The sequence below is a fragment of the Anolis carolinensis genome, chromosome 6, assembly GCF_035594765.1.
Source record: "Anolis carolinensis isolate JA03-04 chromosome 6, rAnoCar3.1.pri, whole genome shotgun sequence".
Taxonomy (NCBI): domain Eukaryota; kingdom Metazoa; phylum Chordata; class Lepidosauria; order Squamata; family Dactyloidae; genus Anolis; species Anolis carolinensis.
In genome coordinates, this window is record NC_085846.1 from 76369206 (window position 1) to 76382928 (window position 13723).

The 13723-nt window shown below is 40.0% G+C and overlaps 1 pseudogene; it reads right to left on the minus strand.

The window, feature by feature from the left end:
- Positions 1-8819: 8819 nt before the first annotated feature.
- On the minus strand, positions 8820-9361 carry LOC100551764 (ATP-dependent RNA helicase DDX19B-like; annotated as a pseudogene).
- Between the last annotated feature and the right edge of the window lie 4362 nt (positions 9362-13723).

Here is a 13723-nt window from a genome sequence, read left to right on the forward strand (position 1 = left end):
AAAGGGAAAGATAGAGAAGAACAACGAGGGCTCAAGGTTATTAAACTTCAGGAAGTGTGGCTTTCGGTGGGTGACATGTCTCTTTTTCCTGCTTTATTTCTGCCATCTTATTACGGTCCTGCAGAATTCTTTTATTAATTCTCTTACAAAGGACAAGCCTTGTGAGGTCACCAATCCCATTCTGGGATCTAGCAGGAAGGTTCCTAAACTTGGCAGCTGTCTGGAGGGAAATCTGGTTTTGTTTCCAAGTATATTAGTAATACAGGAGAAATTAATGAGTCAGGAAGTCAACACACCCCCTCTTTCTTTTCTCCAGTAAACTGCCCTGTTACAGTTTTTAACACACACACACAAGCCAAGTAATATTTAATACAAGCAATAGGAATTCCCATCATTTGAGTTTTACATCGTGCCCACTGTTCTCAGGAAAGGCCAGACTTAGGGTCCCAGGTGCAAACCTATGACACGAACCAAAAGTCCAAGAAGTTTTGGAAGTCCCTGTACGTGGGTTTTATGATGCAGGTAGGAAAGAAACAACCACCATGTCAGACAACACAGAGAAGCCATTGAAATCCACAAGCAAGTAGAAAATTTCAACAGAAAGGAGGAAACCATGAAAATGAACAAAATCTGGCTACCAGTACAGTAGAGTCTCGCTTATCCAACGTAAACGGGCCAGCAGAACGTTGGATAAGCGAATAGGCTGGATAATAAGGAGGGATTAAGGAAAAGCCTATTAAACATCAAGTTAGGATATGATTTTACCAATTAAGCACCAACACATCATGTTATACAACAAATTTGACAGAAAAAGTAGTTCAATACACGGTAATGCTATATAGTAATTACTGTACTTATGAATTTAGCACCAAAATATCACGATGTATTGAAAACATTGACTACAAAAATGCGTTGGATAATCCAGAACGTTGGATAAGCAAGTATTGGATAAGTGAGACTCTACTGTATTTTTTAAAAAACCTCTAAAATCAGGACAGTAAATAAAGCACAACACTCAGAAAACAGGAAATCCAGATATAAACAATCAGGGCCAGCTAACACCTCCAAACAAAGGATTCCCCCAGGCAGGAAGCAGCCAGGCTTTGAAGCTGCAATGATATTCAATGCTAATTAAGGTGATTTATTGCAACATTCACACTTACCTCAAACAGACGAGAGCTCTTTCTCCCACCCCAGACATTCCACAGATATATAAACCCCACTTGCCTAGTTTTCAGCAGACCTCACAACCTCTGAGGATGCCTGCCATAGATGTGGGCGAAACATCAGGTGACAATGCTTCTGGAACATGGCCATGCAGCCTGGAAAACTCACAGCAACCCAAGAAACAAACACTTCATTTTCTGGAAGTATGCCCCACTGCACTCTATGGAGCACCACTTCTAGAGCAGCAACACAAAAGTCTTCTTTGGGTGCATCTCTACACTGTCAAATTAAATGCATGTCAAATTAAATCTGAAACATGGCTGTACATCCCGGAAAATTCAGCAAATTACAAGAAAAGAGATTCCAATTGAACAATAGAAAGAAGTTCCTAACTGTGAGAGCTGCTCAGCAGTGGAACTCTTTGCCCCAGAGTGTGGTGAAAGCTCCTTCTTTGGAGGGTTTTAAGTAGAGGCTGGATGGCCATCTGTCGGGCATGCTTTGAATGCAATTTTCCTGCTTTTTGGCAGGGGGGTTGGACTGGATAGCTCACAAGGTCTCTCCCAACTCTATGATTCTATGAATGCATGGATTCAGAACCTGTAGATTACTGGATAGCAGGGGAAAGTCAGCCTGCCGGCAGGATCTAATGGTGAAACAGTCTGGATAGGGAAAATATTAAATATGAATACATAGTGCATGAGACATATTTCATTATATCACCACTACTAACAACAATCCCATACCCTCCAACTGTCCTGATTTGGAAGGGACAGGTGCAGTTCATCTTCTGTCATCTTACCTTTCAAGTTGGCTTTAAATGTGTCTACACTGACCATTTAATACAGCTCGAAGCTAGCTTCAATCTACAGAGGACAAACAATAGACTCCCACAAAACACACAAAAGAAAGTCCTTAATGAGTATCAGTGCTCTGTTGTTTGTGTAATCACTATCCTGGCCTCAAATCCTGGTTACAGGATTTCCTATGTAATCATCTGCATACTTTGTTCACTTTCTTCAATATTGGTTTGAAACTACATTAAATGGTCAGTGCGGATGAGAGTTTTTCTCTCCTACCCTTACTTTCTTCCTTTGTTCGTAATTTAATTCAACTGCTGAAAACTGAGATCAAAGTGCAATAACAGTTAGAGCTCCATTAACATTGCAAGAGGGAAGAGGAGCGGAGGGGGCCAAATCTTGCCTTTTCTGAAGCCCAAGAAAATACAAATTCTTGCAATCTCTCCTATCTTGTGTGTCCTTCATTCACAACTTTTGTCATCTGGGATAAACCCTAGTGTTGCTTGGTCATTTGTCCAGTTTTAATCTTTGAAATGTTGCTTACCATGGAAATTCAGAGGATTGAGTAGTAAGATGTGTACACACACACACTTTCACTTTTGACTTTTTGTGGACTTAATCCTTCATGGATTTGATTTAAAGTTTTCTCTCTAAGAATCCCTGCACAACTCTGGTCAACTTCCTCCAGTCATCTTAGAGGACATAGCCATTTCTAGAGAGAACACATTTCTAGGACTCTCTAGATCCTCCAATGCGATTCTATGGTCAGCTTCCAGTGGATGTTCACCATAGAGACATGCTGGAACATCTAGAAATTCCTGGAGAGATGTTCTGTCAGGAAAAAAACTTTATTTGAAGTTATTCAATTCCATGGCGGTCCTGTGCCCCTAACTCCAAGGAATGTGGAGAGCTAACTGTACTTCTCCGTGTATACCTGGGAAATCTTTCAAGCAAACACTCCCTTGCTTTTTTGTGACAGTGTTTCACTTCTAGATTAATAGATGCATGGAAACTCACATCAGATAGAATGATAATACATGCTGAATATCTCTTATCTGAATATATCTGCTTATATATACATAATGAGATATTTTAGAAATGAGATCTAAGTTTTAAATACAAAATGTATTTTATATGATCTGTTTGATAATTTTGTGCATGAAACAAAGGTTGTCTACATTGAACCATCAGAATACAAAGTTGATATTATGTCAGCTACCCATGTGGACAATTTTGGATTTCGGAGTAGAGAATTTAGGAATTCTTGATAAGGAACATTCAACCTGTACCTGTGAATTTTATACCAATGTATAAAATGTGGTGTAGTGATTGGAGTATTGGACTCTGGATACTGGGGTTCAAGTCACCCCTAAGCCAGGCAAATCCACTGGGTGACCTTACACAAGCCTGCTATGAAACCCATGCTGATAGGGTTGTGTGACTTGCAGTATGTTCTCAGGTTGCTTCTGACACAATAAAAAAAGTTGCCATAATTCAGAAACTACCTGAAGGCAACAACAAGAACAACAGCAACAACAACAGATGCCAGGGGCTGGAAAGTGAACTACTTGCTTACATGATGCAGAGCCACATTTTCTAGCACATAGATAGTGAGTCTCACACTGAGAATAAGGAGGACTATAAATCAAATATGTAAATAAATAGTGCTTAGTCAACAGTGAATACCAATGATCCTCATGCAGAAAAGAACTGTAGGCACAGAACAATAATCAACATATCCATTATATCACTTCCAGCTGTTCTAGTGTTATCACCACCTATCAGGTGCTTTATTGTTGTTGCTCTGTTTTTCATAGCTCAGATGTTGTGTCCACATTATTTGGAGGTTTTTTACATCCATATTGCAAACACCTTTTAATGTTTGCTGCCTCGATGTTACATTGTTTTTGTAATTGTGAGATGTTGTTCTCCATCTTATTCTTCATTTGCATATCATTTGATCGATATTTTTCCTTTTCATTCAGGAAAGAAAATAAAAGGGCAAGATGTATTTGTGATGAGTAAATAAACGGCAAATGGAGATATAAAAAAGTAGAGAGATGTTTATTATAAAAACCAGATTTGGATAGGAGCAACTCTACCATTAAGTAGGACATTTGGGTCTGTAAATTTTTGACTGCTTAATTTCAAATGACTGCATTTTTACTGCCTATTATAGGGAGCGGTACTTGTGGGATTATTTGTTTTAGGTCCCCCAAAAATTTGGGGACTCTTATATGGTAGCAGAGATCAGTTCCTGTTCTGTCTGTGGTAATAAAGTCTTTTAGATGGCCTTTTAGAATGTCTTTTACCAGTTAAGATTTATTAGAAAATCTCTCCCTTGTATCTGCATTACATTTTTGTATTTGGCCAATGTTAGAGAGGTAGAAAACAGGCGGAGGAATCCAAGCATCTCATGCTTTATTTGTTTTATCTAAAGAGACTGTAAGATAAGTAGAAGGACATTGGTGAGGCCAACAGGTCAGCTTACAAAGCAAGATTACTAAAAGAACCTTTTATTTTCCCCAAAGCTATATTCACATGAAATACTTTGTTATACAGTTCAGAAGAATTACTTCTGTACCAAGCTGAGCATGAAAACCCACAAGATTCATAACTCCGGAAGAAGAAGAAAAAGACAAGGAAACCTTACATGAATACATTTCTCTGCCACGCTGCCTTGCATTTGACCTGGTTTCCCCAAATCTTCTGCAGGTTACTCTTTACTGGCTTTAAGGAATGCCCAATGTAGATGAGGGTGTTTTTTTTTTGCTGTTTGTTGTTTTAGAAAGTATGGTTTGCATATCAAATTCAAATAATTTCAGAATGGCGCTTGTAGTTAATCCATCTGTACATAGATTAAAGGTAAAGGTTTTCCCCTGACGTTAAGTCCAGTCGTGACCGACTCTGGGGGTTGGTGCTCATCTCCATTTCTAAGCCGAAGAGCCGGCGTTGTCCTTAGACATCTCCAAGGTCATGTGGCCGGCATGACTGCATGGAGCGCCGTTACCTTCCCGCTGGAGCGGTACCTATTGATCTACTCACATTTGCATGTTTTCGAACTGCTAGGTTGGCAGGAGCTGGGGCTAACAGCGGACACTCATTCCACTCCCGGGATTTGAACCTGGGACCTTTCGTCTGCAAGTTCAGCAGCTCAGCGCTTTAACAAACTGCGCCACCACCAGACCTACATAGTAGGTCTGTATTAATTTTTGACACGTAACCATGAAGATGGGATATTTGCAATGACGAACTAAGAGACGACGTAACCAGATTCAAGCAGAGGTGAAGCTCTTATCTGTTTGATGACAAGAGTGCATTTCAACAAATGACACTTTGGAAATAGCAACCCCCTTCCATCCAGGCACCTATACATAATTTAAAATCAGTTGTCAAATGTGGTTAGTGAATTGCTAACATTTGTGAATATGTGCTGCATTTTTGATTAATCTAGTTGCACATACCCTCCAACATTTCACAAATTAAAACCAATATGAACGTATCCAAGCAGTATCACAATGCATTTCAACAGGTGACACATTTTTTATGTGGCAACCCCCTTTTTTCCATACACTTATACATCATAGCAAAAGTTATTGATGAGGAAGATCACAAAAGAACTTATAACAATTGCTTTTGCCTCCGCCAAATGAGAAGGGTTCCTCTTCAGTCCTGGTGAGTTCATTGAATGCAAAGTACTTTTGTACTTAGTTTGTTAAATTAAACTGTAGACAAAGAGGAATTTAAGAGGACGACAGGGAAGCTGTGTGTGTCCTCAAGTTGCCTTGCCTGCCTATGGCGACCCCATAAATATAGTAGGATTTTCTTAGGCAAAGAATACAAGTTTTGCCAGTTCCTTCCTCTGAAACATAGCCTACAGTGTGTCTGGATTCATTGATAGTTTCCCATCCAAATACTAAGCAAAGCTGGGCCTGCTCAAAATTAATTATTGAAAAAGTAGAACATTTTTAAAAGAGCTGAAAAAATGGAATGGCTGAGAATTAATGTTTCTTTGAACTTGGGACATTTAAAGGGTATGGTTGAATCAGCCAAAATTCACTCACTACAACAAGAGAAACGATAAAGTGGAAAGTAAAAGGGTTTATCAATATAGGTGATCTTTTCCTCACTTTTCATTCTGAAAGAACTATCACATCCCTGGTGAATGGCAATGTGGTTCACCACTTCCTGGAAAATACATCTAATTTGAGTCAGGAAGTCTCACCATGAATCAGTGAGGGCAAAACACTGATCAGCTTTTCTCACTTGGCTCCTTACAGATGTTTTGAACCACAGCCTTCATTACTCTCAGCCTCCATCTGGTCAAGGGGAGGTCCAGTCCAATGCAGAAACGTATAGAAGGTGTAAGTTTTGGAATATTGATCTCCCTCGCTTTTCATTTTAATACTCAAAAGTATAGCTGAGGCTCCCATCTATACTAACCATTTATGCAATTCTAAACTGGTATTGTAGAAAGTGCTTTTGCTGTGCAGATGATTACATAGGAAATCCTGTAACCAATTTGAGGTCCAGATGGTGACTGCACAAACCACAGAACACTAATGCACATTAAAGGCTTTCTTTCTCATGCTTTTGTGGGATTTTGTTGTCAGCCCATTGCAATTTGAAGCTAACTTCGAACTGCATCAAATGGAAAGTGTAGTTATACCCAGATCTCCTATACCATTCACTTAGACTCATACATGAATTCGAAAACCATGCCCTCTTACAATTCATAGATGAAATCTGAGATACATGAAGAAGAACACACAAGCTAGGAGAAACTACAATAGTTCACTTTTGCCTGGGGCTACTGGGAAAAGCAGGATTTTATCCCCTCTGCCTCTTGCTGAGTTAACTGAGCGCAAATTACTTTTGCACTTTGAACTCTACTTGCAGCAATTGAAGTAAGCTGAGGCCAAAGGGGGGAAATGGGAAGATGAGAGAAAACATTTCAAAAGCAGCTGGAAAAGTTGGAAAACAAAGAATTAATACGGGCTTTCCCTTCCAAACTGGGACAGTTGGAGGGCATGGAATATAGGAAGCAGGATTATAAACTGAGGTCCAAACTAATAGTCAAGATCTTATGGAAAGCAGAGTAACATCTACTTTAGCCTGCAGAAGAGAAGGCTGAGAGGAGACATGATAGCCATGTACAAATATGTGAGGGGAAGTCATAGGGAAGATGGAGCAGGCTTGTTCTGTGCTGCCCTGGAGACTAGGACGCGGAACAATGGCTTCAGACTACAGGAAAGGAGATTCCACCTGAACATTAGGAAAAACTTCCTCATTGTGAGAGCTGTTTGGCAGTGGAACTCTCTCCCCCAGAGTGTGGTGGAGGCTCCTTCTTTGGAGGCTTTTAAGCACAGGCTGGATGGCCATCTGTCAGGAGTGCTTTGAATGAGATTTTCCTGCTTCTTGCAGGGGGTTGGACTGGATGGCCCGTGAGGTCTCTTCCAACTCTACGATTCTATGATTCTAGGACATAAATAGGCATAGGGTTGCCCTTTTTTCTGAGGAAGAAACACTTTCCCCAGAGGGAAAGCAACCATGGTCTTATTTCAACGCCAGGATGTGCCTCTTAAAGTGGTAGTACACAACATACATTTATATTTATTTATTTCAAAAGGCTTGTTGAAGCCTTTAGATAACTATCAGCTATCCACTAACTTGTACCTCCTGTCACCACTAAAGAAAGTTGCTTTACCTTGTTGCATGGCAGGACAAGTTGGTCATGAGCCAAATTTGTTAGTGAAATATTACTTGACATGGTAGCCCTGGGAAAACTGATTGCATAGGTTTGATGCCACTTTGACAGTTGTAGCTCCAATAAGTATTCTATCTGCCCAGAGAAATACAGTTTAAATGAGGGGTCCTCAGATGACCAGTTCACGGTCACTCAGACTATTGGGGGCCAAACTATGGTTTGAAAAAAAATGAACGAATTCCCATGCACATTGCACATATCTTATTTGTAGTCGAAAAAAACATGAAAGAACAATACAATATTTAAAATGAAGAACAATTTCGATTAACATAAACTTAACAGTATATCAGTGGAAAATATGGGCATACTTTTGACTGATGAGATAGTCAAGTTAATTAGGATTGTTGTTGTTGTGTGCCCTCAAGTAGTTTCAGTCTTAGGGCAACCCTAAGTCAAAAGTTTAGGATGGAGAGCTGGGTCAATGACCTTGGAGGGCCGCATCTGACCTGTGGGCCTGAGTTTAGGAACTCCTGGTTTAAATGGTTGTGGAGGGGAGTTCCTCCTCCAATTCCCTAGAGATTAGGTTTATGGTTTAGTGCTTGTTGATTCATCTCTGTCAATTGGGGGCTCATCCAGACATGGCCTAAAATGCAGGCTCTGTCGGACTTTTACCTGAGGCATCCAAATGATGCCTCAGGTAAAAGAGGAAGAATTTGTAACAAAGCAAGAAAACCCTGCTTTGTCACAAATTATTTTGATACTACTAAATTAGACCCGGGTCTTTCTGAAAGACCCGTGTCTAATAGAGTATGGGCGCTGTGGGGACAGACTACCAGGTAGTCTCGGAGTACCCAGTAGTCTCTCCCCACAGCCCAGTTTGCCTCTTTGGTCCCCATGGATCTGGAGGAGTGAAAAGGGAGCCCACATCCTCCCCAAATCTCCCCCTAAAACCTTTAAAATAAAAGAAAAACTTACGGGGCCACCATCATGCATCTCTGCAGGCTTCCTGGCACATACCAATGTTGCACTAGGAGGCAGTGGGGCATTATGCAGAGAGGCATAATGGTAGCCTGGTAAGTTTTTCTTTTATTTTAAAGGTTTTAGGGGGGGATTGGGGTTGTCCCCATTGCAGCATGGTACGGTTTTTTATATATTACTTTCCCATTTTACAAAAGAGACTAATTCGTGCCAGGACCACGTTGTTGCTCTGTCAGTGAAGCCTATGCTTCAGAAACGTGGCCAGCAACACGTTGGAACTACATCTCATGTCAAAAAACAAAAGACGTACAGCTCGGCCAGCATCATGGGAAAGGCGTTATCTTGGATTTTCAAAGGCCGATTGAAACCCATGGCATAGACACCCTACAACAGCTGTGGCTTCAGCTGCAGCTCCTCTAAGGACTTGACGGAGTAGAGGGGCGAGGTGGGCTTACGCTGGAGCACCTCCACCTGGTTCATGTTGTCCACGGATTGCTGCTCATGAGCTTGTTCAGCAAGGACTGGGCTGCCTGGTCCACTTCCTCTTCCCCTTCAGGCTTCTCCGTATGGTCTTCTGTCTTGACAACAGCTGCATTGGCATCTGGCTTTGGCTGCTCTTCCTTCAGGTGCAGTTTGCTCAATGACTCGGCGGCCACTTCCTGCTCATTCCCAGCCAGCGCCCAGGAGTCGGTTGTCATGCTGCTGCTCTGGGAGCCAGCTGCAATGGGGACAAGCAATGGGAAAGCTTAGTTTCCATAGTTAGAGTATGGATCCTGTGGAGACAGACTACCCGGAAGTCTATAGATAAGAGCCTGTCCCCACAGGGCCCATACTCTATTAGACCTATAGTTACTGTGTTGCAATGGGGACAAGCAATGGGAAAGCCCTCTTCTTTTGGGTGCCTGTGGACAGCAACATGGGCGAAAATGGGTTACTTTAACACGTTTTCGGCTGCAATAAATTGCTGTCTGGAAGCGCCCTGAGGCTCACTTTGATTTAAAAGTCTGGAGAAATTTCCCTACCTTCCCAGATGGATAGACTCTCACTAGACCTATCTATACTGAGACTACAATTGGCCCTTGTAATCCATTGGGGTTTGGTTCCAGGTCCCTTTGTTTATACTCAAATTCATGGATGCTGAAGTCCTGTTTTATACAATGGTACAGTAAAATGATATCCAGCAAAGCAAAGCTTTTTGAATAATATTTTCAAGCCACAAATGGTTGAATTTGTGGGTACAGAATCTGCAGATATGGAGGTGACAAATATATATCAATGTCTTCTATAGAGGGCTATCTGGAAACAGCAGTGAATCTGAAACACAACATTTAAGATTACTAAATGGGAGCAAACAATGACTTGGGATAATGAAAGGAAGATCTTCCCCTAGCCCTACTGCCTACCTCTTCTTTAAAGGGTTTAATTCAGGGCTCCATCTGAAGTGAGATGGTAGAAATGGAAAACAGCTATTTGAATTGTGACCTCCTTGTAATTCTCTTCTTGAGAGGGCTTAGCTAGAACCTTCATTTATGTCTTTTAGCTGGTGGCAATTCTTCTGAGGATATCAAACTCTGATGCTTTCTCTATTTTCGCTGCAGATTGGGTTTTTCCTATAGACAACTTTCAATGCTACCTTTTAAAAAGTGCTAATAACTGTTATGCATGTGAATGACTGCAAACCACTCTAAGAATGTTAAATTGAGCAGTGGTATACAAATGTTTTAATCAATAGCGTACAAAGTTGTCGTGAAGTTTACTATGGGAATGCATAGGAAACCTCATAAGATTTGATGAGTGCTACATAAATACTAATAACGATTGCTGTATTATGTGCTGACCTCAGGCTAAATTTCCTTTTCTCCAACATTGGGAAAGGCCAGAGACAGTGCCACCTGCTGACGCATGTAGAGATGGCACATTTTCGAAACACATGACAGCATATGACGTGACAAAGATTTAAGGGTTTTCCCAGCAGAAGGACTTTAGTCCTGTCATATATTTCTTCATACTCTAGGTCCACCAATTTGCTACTTTATTTTTTCTATTTCATTTCCATTATGATTCGATTATTAATGCACATGGCATTGATAACAATAGACATTACACTTATGAAAGGTCTGAAATCCATACCACAATTCCATGGTTTAAGTCTACAGTCAATAGTTATGTATCCATGTCCTGCTGACATAAAGTACAATTCATCTCTATAGGAGAATTAGATACTTATTCATTACCTATTTCAAGTCAATATAACTAAAACGTGCTCAACTTTGACAAGACTGTGATTTTTATGGCAATTCTAATTTATGCATAGCTCATTCATAATAAAACTTTATTATAATGACCTTATACTGAATTTTTTACAATATAGTACTTATAAACAACCCTGGATGTCAGGGTGGTGCACAAATATAATTAAAACACTAGAATAATTAAGACGATAAATATCTAACATGTAAACAAGAAGAGACGTGAATAAAAATGTCATACAATTATGGAATAACATAAGTGTTTTACTCTAATGGTTTTATCTTTCATGTGAAAAAAGAAAACAACATTGTCTTCTTAATTCTTAAAACTAATTGGGAAAAATGAAGAAGAGATATTATAATTACGAGTTGATTTCAACACATTGAATTTTATTAGAAACTTTGCCCTTCTTTTTGTATGTTGTTATATATTTGTCTTTAGAACAGAATATAATTGCATGAAAAGAAATTGTATAGACATCTCAACCAGCATATAACAGCTTCCTGGTTAGAAGAAAACTTGGCAAACTTTCCAGATATCTCTTCAAAGCCTTCTTGCAAATAGAAAATACATTTTCCATTTTAACCCATTGGCCTTCTCTCTTCTCTGCCAATGCTGCCACAATAATTAAAAATCCCATCTCCGTGCAATCTCTTGATACTAAATCAAGTCAATTAAGTAAGCATACATCAGGAAAAATTACCTTGCCAGCTAAAGAGTCTCCTTTCATTTTTTTTTTTTTGGTTCACATTTCTTTTGACCCAATACATATTTGTCCAAAAGAATACTACTTTGGGCAATTATACAGACTGTCTTAGCTTCATCATTATGGGATGGTTGCATATTTGCGCAGATGTCGCCCACTGAATAGAGCTTTCAGTTGGGAAGGGATGAGCAAGGAACAGAAACTATATTCACACCGTACAATGATTGCACTTTAATTATGGAGTACTGTGGTTTGTAGTCTGGTGATATATTTAGGATTCTATATAGACTCCCTTGATCTAATGGGTAAAAGGCTCAACATGTGGAGATGGTCCTTCAAGACATTTCTTATCAGAATTGCTTTGTTATGTGATTTCAGCATCCACAAAAACTGCAGGTTCTGGGGCCTGGCATATCAAACTTTCCAGGAGACCATATCAGACACTGAATGGTGGAAGGCAAAATCAGAGGTTTATTCTAGTGGCCAGAGAGAATGTCAGTGGAGAAAGCTTTCCAAAGTATTAACATGCTGCAATTGCAAATACAGAATATTTTTATTTCATTTGACAGCTATTTAGGATTACCACCAAGCTCTTGATTAGTTTTGAAACTATTCAACTGGGCTCCGTATCGTGAGAGGCTTAGGACTCCATTCGATATCATCTCTGGTTGGCTTTTCATGGTGGCGAAAAATTTAATAAACTGTCATTAGAACATTTGAAGTGTCAGTCGGTTTATTGAACTGCCCTTAAGAAGGACATGATCAGAAAGAAATACTGTGTGGCATTGGGCAATGGGCTCATCATAAGCTTAATGGTTTGGCTCCGATAGAAACAGTAGAGTTAGTCTAAGGTGCACAATAGGTGCTTGAAGGTGATGACCATCTCAATATGTTTCACAAGGCTAGGCTGGCTTGGAGAATGGGAGAAGGACTGTTCCCACAGATAGTCACCCTGATTGTACCAGTAAAAGCAGGAAATGAAACCAGGAATTCTGACGCAAATTTATTGTGTGCTCCACTCACGTCTCCCAGTTCATTGTGAGGGGATTATGGAAACTGAAGTGCAAAGGCGCATGAACTCTCTATAGGTCTCAATGGAACTGTGACTCACATTTTATATTTTATATAATTCATAATTTGGTGTCCAATTTCTCTGTATCAGCTTTGCCCACTGAGAACCTGTTACTACAAAGAAAACAGATTGAAGCATAAAGACAAAGAGAATTATTTTATGGGGCCAAATTCATGAGCCCAAATCCAAAATAATTCCCTGATCCAGTGTTTCTCAACTTGTGGGCCCCCAGATGTTTTGGCCTTCAACTCCCAGAGATCCTAACAGCTGGTAAACTGGCTGGGATTTCTGGAAGTTGTAGGCCAAAACACCTGGGGACCCACAGGTTGAGAACCACGGTCCTAATCCATCTAAAACCAAATTGGGTGTAAGAATTGACTCCTGTGTGTGTATTCCTAGGAGGAACCATGTGTGCAATCAGGTTCTCTACAAGTTGTGATCGAGGTGACCTCCCCTCCAGGATTTTGTAAAAGATAGTTCAAAAATCAAGACTTTATGTTCTATATTCCATATATTTATAGTAGAAGGTGATTGAGACTTTTTACTGGAGTTTACTGTGGATTATCCCTGCATTCTGAGGCAAGAGATAACAACTTCATGAATTGTAAAATCATGCTGCAAAAACTCCACTTCTATGAATTTCCATATTGGGTTCCCCAGATGTTATGAACTTCGTTCTTATCAGATATTTTCAATTGTTTATATCATTCATGATTCCCCTTTATGCAATGTAACCCACCTTTATGGATTCTCCCTTATTTCCTCGAAATCTACCTATCTGCCTATATGTATTTATACTCTTTGGGATCCCCGGAAAATATGTGTTTTTCCCAGCTGGGTTTATGTTCCAACTTTATTTTAATTTTCACTTTATCCCATATATTTGTCAAATCATCAAATCAAATGGGAAATATTATGACCCCAACGTGAACCTCGGCCCCATGACCCAGACCTCCCTTCCCAAAAAAACAAAAGGATAATCTGCCACCGTTTAATCCAATCTCATTCCGATCGCATGGACAATATAGGGTTTAGAGTCACCAAAT